The following is a 5,968-nucleotide window of genomic DNA, read 5'->3' as shown; positions in this document are numbered from 1 at the left end:
TCACCACTTTCATCCTTGACTACTTGAATGCCGGCCTACTTAGGCACAACTTGGGTGGGACTCACCCAAGCACTATCCGAAATCGGATAGATGATTCCCGCATCCAACCATTTAATTACCTCTTTTTTTACTACCTCCCTTAGGTTCGGGTTCAACCGCCTTTGAGCTTCTCGTGTCGGTTTGGCATCTTCGGTTGTGATAATTTTATGCATGACGATGGATGGACTAATTCCTTTGAGGTCGGCAATCGTCCATCCAATAGCACCCTTGTTCGTTCTTAACACCTCCATCAATGCTTGCTCTTGTGCCAATTCCAAATTAGAGGCAATAATGACCGGTAAAGTGTCATTATCCCCTAAAAATACGTACTTCAAATGGCTAGGCAAGTCCTTGAGCTCCAACTTTGGTGGTTCCTCCAATGATGGTTTTGTACCCGAATCGATTTCCACCGGTAGACCCTCGAATTGGTGGGTCCATGGTGGTCTACCTTCTTTCATCGCCATAGCATCTTGTGCTTCCTCTTCAACCCGTAGTGCATAAGCATGTACCTGTTCAGAAAAGTCACACAGGCAAATATCCAAACCATCCTCCTCATACTCATGCGGGTTGCATCCATCTACTATGTCTGCCATGAAACACTCATCAACACCGTTAGCATTAGAATTGTTAGTAAAAACATTCAAACGCATTTTTCTGTTTCCAAATGCCATATCAACTGTACCAAATCTACAATCGATAATAGCATGTGCGGTGCTTAAAAATGGCCGACCCAAAATTATGTTTTGTTGTTGTTTAGGGTCCGCCGATGAGTAATCCAACACTAAGAAGTCCACCGGGTAATAAAACTCATCAATTTTTACAATAACATTTTGAACCATACCCCGAGGCAACTTATGAGACAAATCGGCCAAAACAACCGTCGTCTCCACTCTTGCTAATGGACCAAAGTCATATTGGTCGTATAAGCCCCCCGGTAAAATGCTAACTCCGGCTCCGAGATCTAGCAACGCCTTAGCCATTTGAAAATTACCAACTTGTACATTAATCAATGGCGTGCCCGGATCTTGGAGCTTAGGAGGAAGCTCCCCATTCAACACCGCACTCACTTGCCCGGTTAAATCCACCCGCTTAGGCACTTTTTTCTTGTTTTGCCTTTTTTGTGTACATAATTCTTTTAAGAATTTTGCATAAGCGGGGACTTGTTTTATTGCATCAAGGAGTGGGAGATTTATTTTAACTTGTTTGAACATATCCCACATCTCCTCCTTTTGAGGACCTCTTGACACAATAAAATTTTTCTTTCCCGGGTCAAGTAGGGCCGATGGAAATGGAACTTGACTCGGTTCACCCTCAACTTTTTCATTCCTTTCACTTTCACCCAAACCCGGTTTTTTAATAATTGGTTCTTTTGGTTTAACCGGTGAAAGTTCATCATCACTTTCCATTCCCGTGATGTCCTCAACCACCCCCTCGACCAATTCGGGTGACAAATTGGCCTTAAACTCTTTCCCACTTCTTAAAACACTAACATGGTTAATATTAACGTTACCTCGTGACGAACCATGTGAAGGGTTTACCGTAGTGTCGCTTGGAAGTTGACCCTTACCTTTCTTTAATTCCGCCACATCGGTTGCTAATTGACCCATTTGGGTTGTTAGTGATTGGATGCTTTTATCACGAACCTCATCTTTTTGCATTCGCACTTCGTCTAGTTGGTTCCGTTTTTGCATCTCCATTTGCATGCTCTTTAGCATCTCCATCACCTCGTTTCCACCCGAAAGCCCCCCTTGTTCTTGACCCGTTTGGTATTGTTTTTGATACCCTTGGTTATTTCCGCCTTGGTATCCACCTTGATTATTGTAAGATGGCCGTGAACCAAAATTACCTTGGCTACCTTGAAAATTTGGGTTCGCTTGATTTGACGGGTTCCCATATCTAAAGTTCGGGTGATTCCTCAATCCGGGGTGGTAGGTATTAGAATTCATGTTGTTGTAGTTCCTACCACCTCCTCCTTGACGTTGACCTTGAACCGCATGGACTTCCTCGTATTGCCCTTCCAACATCCCTTGGCAGTTTTCAGCCGCATGACCTATTTCATTACACAAAGCACAAACATTATATATTTGGTTAGTGGTTTGAACATTACCATCATCTATGGCGTGCACTTGTGGTCGGTTAGTGGTTGGTCGGGCTCTTCTTGAAGCTTGGGCCTTCCTTTTTGATGTAGTTGCCATGCTTTCCAAAAATTCCCAATCTTCATTCTCATAGTTCGTTCCAAACGTCCCTCCGGTGATAGACATCAAATCACGTGCGTCTTCGGCACTCAACCCCTCATGAAAGGCATTCATTAACTCCCACAACTCAATTCCATGATGAGGGCAGTTTTTAATCATCATGTTAAAACGCTCAAACGCCTCATGGAACATCTCACCGTGTTGTTGTTGAAAGCTTCTCAATCCCTTCCGCGCATCATTGGTCTTTTGGGCGGTGTAGAATTCATCCAAAAAGGTTTGTTGCATCTCCCCCCATGTATATATTGATGCCGAAAGCAAAGTGTAGAACCACTTCTTTGCCTTATCCTCCAAAGAAAACTGAAATAAGACCAACTTGACTTCATCGGCCGAAAAACCTTGACTCCCAAAAGTGTTGCAAATTGAGTCATAGGCCTCTAAATGGAAATACGGCTCCTCCGTTGCTAACCCTTTGTACTTCGGTAAACTTTGCAACGAGTTTGTTCTTACTTCAAAAGTTCTCCCTTGGTTGTTGTGAGGGATAACCACCGGTGAAGGGTTTTGAGTAATGATTGGCCTGAAATGTGCCTCTATTCCCCTTGCTTGTTCCCTAAGATGCCTTCTTGGAACACCCAATCGACCCCTTGGACGAATAGGACCCATTGGTCTTGGTATAGGCCCTTGTGGTGCAATTGGTTGTTGGGGCATCGGTGGGTATTGATTCGGCCTTTGAAATTGTGGGTGTACATGTTGTGGCCTAACTTGTTGCAATGGAATGGGTTGTTGGATTGTTGGCCCTTGTGGTCTTGGCCGAATGTGTTGTGGTATAATTTGTTGTTGTGGCATTCCACCAACACTTGCCATCCCTTGAGATTGACTTTGCAAATACCCAAACTCCCCTTGATCACCATAACCTCCATAACCGTACCCATCATCTTCATAACCCTCATAATCTTCAAATCCCTCATCATAACCATCTCCTTGAATTCCCGAGGTCTGCCCAAATGGGATGGTCGAATACTGAAAGCCCGACTTTTGTTGTTGTGGTCTAAAAGATGAAGTCGTATGCACGATAGTTGAATTGGGTGCAATGGTGAAGGTGGATGATGATTGACCTGTAGTTGGGGGAAAGAAGTGAGATAATGGTGGGATTGTGGTGGATGGATCGTAGGTGATGGTAGGCTCAGTTTGAGTGGTGATTGGTTGGGTGACATTGGATGGTGTAAATTCAGCGGTGGTATTAGGTAATGTAGTGTTTGGTGATGGTTGGGTGGAAGTAGGTATAAAGGATGAGGTTGTTTGACTGGTTGTAGGTGGAATCTGAGAATCAGCCATGATGTTTCTCGGTGTAATGGGTGAAGTGGGTGAACCAATGATTTTGTTTTCTCGCACTAAAACTCGGTTTTGTCGTAGCGTTCTTTCAATTTCCGGATCAAACGATAGCGGTGATGACCTGTGAGAGCCTCTAGTATGCATACACCTGAAGTACCTGCACACTAAACACAACCAGCGTAAACCCGAAAATAACAAACAAAACTATTAAATTAACACACGTTGCACACTACTCCCCGGTAACGGCGCCAAAATTTGACGTGATGTCGTGGGTCACGCAAATTTAATCCCCAAACAACTGTAGTTAGTGGTAAAAGGGTATCGAACTGAGGGAGTATGTGGAAAATGTGTCGATTGTATAGCTTTGTATCTAAACTAATATTAAACTAAATTGCAGAAAATTAAAATTCAAGATTGTGGATTGTTGTTTTAGAAAACTAAATTAAGAACTAATTCAAACCAAAGTTGGTTGTAAACAATTAGGAAAGAACAATGATCACCCTAGGTTTCAGTTTCTTTAAACAGTTGTGTGTAATTTCACTAGAAAGAGTTACATAGACATAACTCGTGTATACGTGATTGAAGTGATAAAAGGGAACAAAGTACTCGGATTAGATAACGCGAGGTTGTTTCCCGATGACCTATTAACCAATAACCAACCCTAACCCTTCCCGTGATATCTCGGTTGCCAACGGCACCAAGAACGTACGATTAAGACTAGAAATTGCAATATTGATTAACAAACTACAAACAATCAAACATACACCATGACATTCAAGCAACGCAAGATATCATTCTAGAAATGCAGAAATTAAACACACAAAAGTTTCAGAAACATTCACCTAGGATGATCACCGAAGAGTTTAGCCGGACATGGCTCGGTGAATCATTATCAACATCAAACTATTGTTCATACAAATCAAAAGCACAAACCGAATGATTGAAATTGTTCACAAAACAAGCCACAAACCAAAATTCGTCCCCAAGGTGTCCAAGAACCGTCCAATGATGAGATAATGTGAAAAGACACTCAAAAACCGAATACATAGTGGCAGTTACGTTTTTGGAATCGCAGTTCCACCGTAAATTACGGCTCCACCGTAATTTACGGTGGACATCATTTCTTTACGGTATTGAGAGCCTGTGTTACGGTGCAGAAAATTGCCAATTCCAGGTCTACCGTAAATTACGGTAGAACCGTAATTTACGGTGGTCAGCAACTTTGTCTCCTTTGTTGTTTCTTTTGTTCTCCTCGACCCGTTCTCCACCAAAGCCTCCAACACTGCCTTTTATCCATCTTTTAGCTCCTAAATCGTACCTGAAACATAAGCATCGTAGTTATCTAATTCAAGATAATTACACGGCTAAATGGAAGATTATTTCATCTTTTAACGTGCTTAAGGGTTGTCCAAAGGACCACCCGTCAGTTTTACGTAAGTGTCCTGACTAACCTGAGGACGATGGTCTATAGTCTAGTGATTGCGTAAGTACGAGTAATTATCCATTTCCAATATTCCAACCCAATTCCCAACCCGGGAATCCCATGCCTTGGCTGTGTGAACTCACCTTGGTTTGCTCGGCAGATACACAAAAGGTTCTTGAACTAAGGGTGGTCAACCACGTCCTAACAGGGTTACCACACAAGTCAGGTTTTGACTCAAGTATTGCACATTGGTTTCACATAAGTTACACATTACGAACATGTGAAGATCATGGTAAACACATAACAGTCAAACAATGTGCGAATAAAAATAAGCCCAACATATTGTGCGATCCATTGAAAACCCGGCCCAACAGATAAACAGTCCAACAGTCTACTCAGCCCAATAGAACAACATATATGTGACTTGTGCGATCCAAGCAGACTTGTGCGATCTGCTTGGGTTGTGCGACAGGGTTTGGGCTTGTTCGACCCAACAGTTTAACAACATAATACTTGTGCGATACAGTAAACCTTGTGCGACTGGACTCCTTGTGCGACCAGGAGTCTTATGCGAGTGGACCTCTTGTGCGACTAAGAGGTCTTGTGCGACTAAGAGGTCTTGTGCGATGGTTTAAACTTTCCGGAAATCATGCTATTCGGTTACACATTTAACAGTTTCCAAACATGTGATTATCAATCAACAGAATTTCCAACTATTCAATTATCATCCAATCGATCAAACAAGCATTTTTAACATCAAATCTCATGAACCCTAACATGATCAAAATATGAACACCAATTTATCACAAAACATATAATCGGATTAAACCCTATAATCTAACCATATTACCCAAGTTCAACTATATCACAGCCGATTAATTCAAGCATCCGAATCCGAGCCTAGTATGAATCCCGATAACACAACCAATTTCTAATACTCATTTGCAAACCGCTTTCATGAACATAATAACCAATCCAATCG

At 42.3% G+C, this 5,968-nt stretch overlaps 1 non-coding gene across 1 annotated transcript; it reads left to right on the top strand.

Annotated features, from left to right (window-relative positions):
* The first annotated feature begins 2,364 nt into the window (after positions 1-2,364).
* LOC118485257 lies at positions 2,365-2,470 on the top strand. The gene has a single exon (XR_004875562.1). It is a non-coding gene; the product is annotated as a small nucleolar RNA R71 (small nucleolar RNA).
* The last annotated feature ends 3,498 nt before the right edge of the window (positions 2,471-5,968 follow it).

The sequence above is a fragment of the Helianthus annuus genome, chromosome 12 (genome assembly GCF_002127325.2).
Source record: "Helianthus annuus cultivar XRQ/B chromosome 12, HanXRQr2.0-SUNRISE, whole genome shotgun sequence".
Classification (NCBI taxonomy): Eukaryota; Viridiplantae; Streptophyta; class Magnoliopsida; order Asterales; family Asteraceae; genus Helianthus; species Helianthus annuus.
Note: the sequence above shows the minus strand (reverse complement) of the source record. Positions and strands in the feature narration are given on the sequence as shown.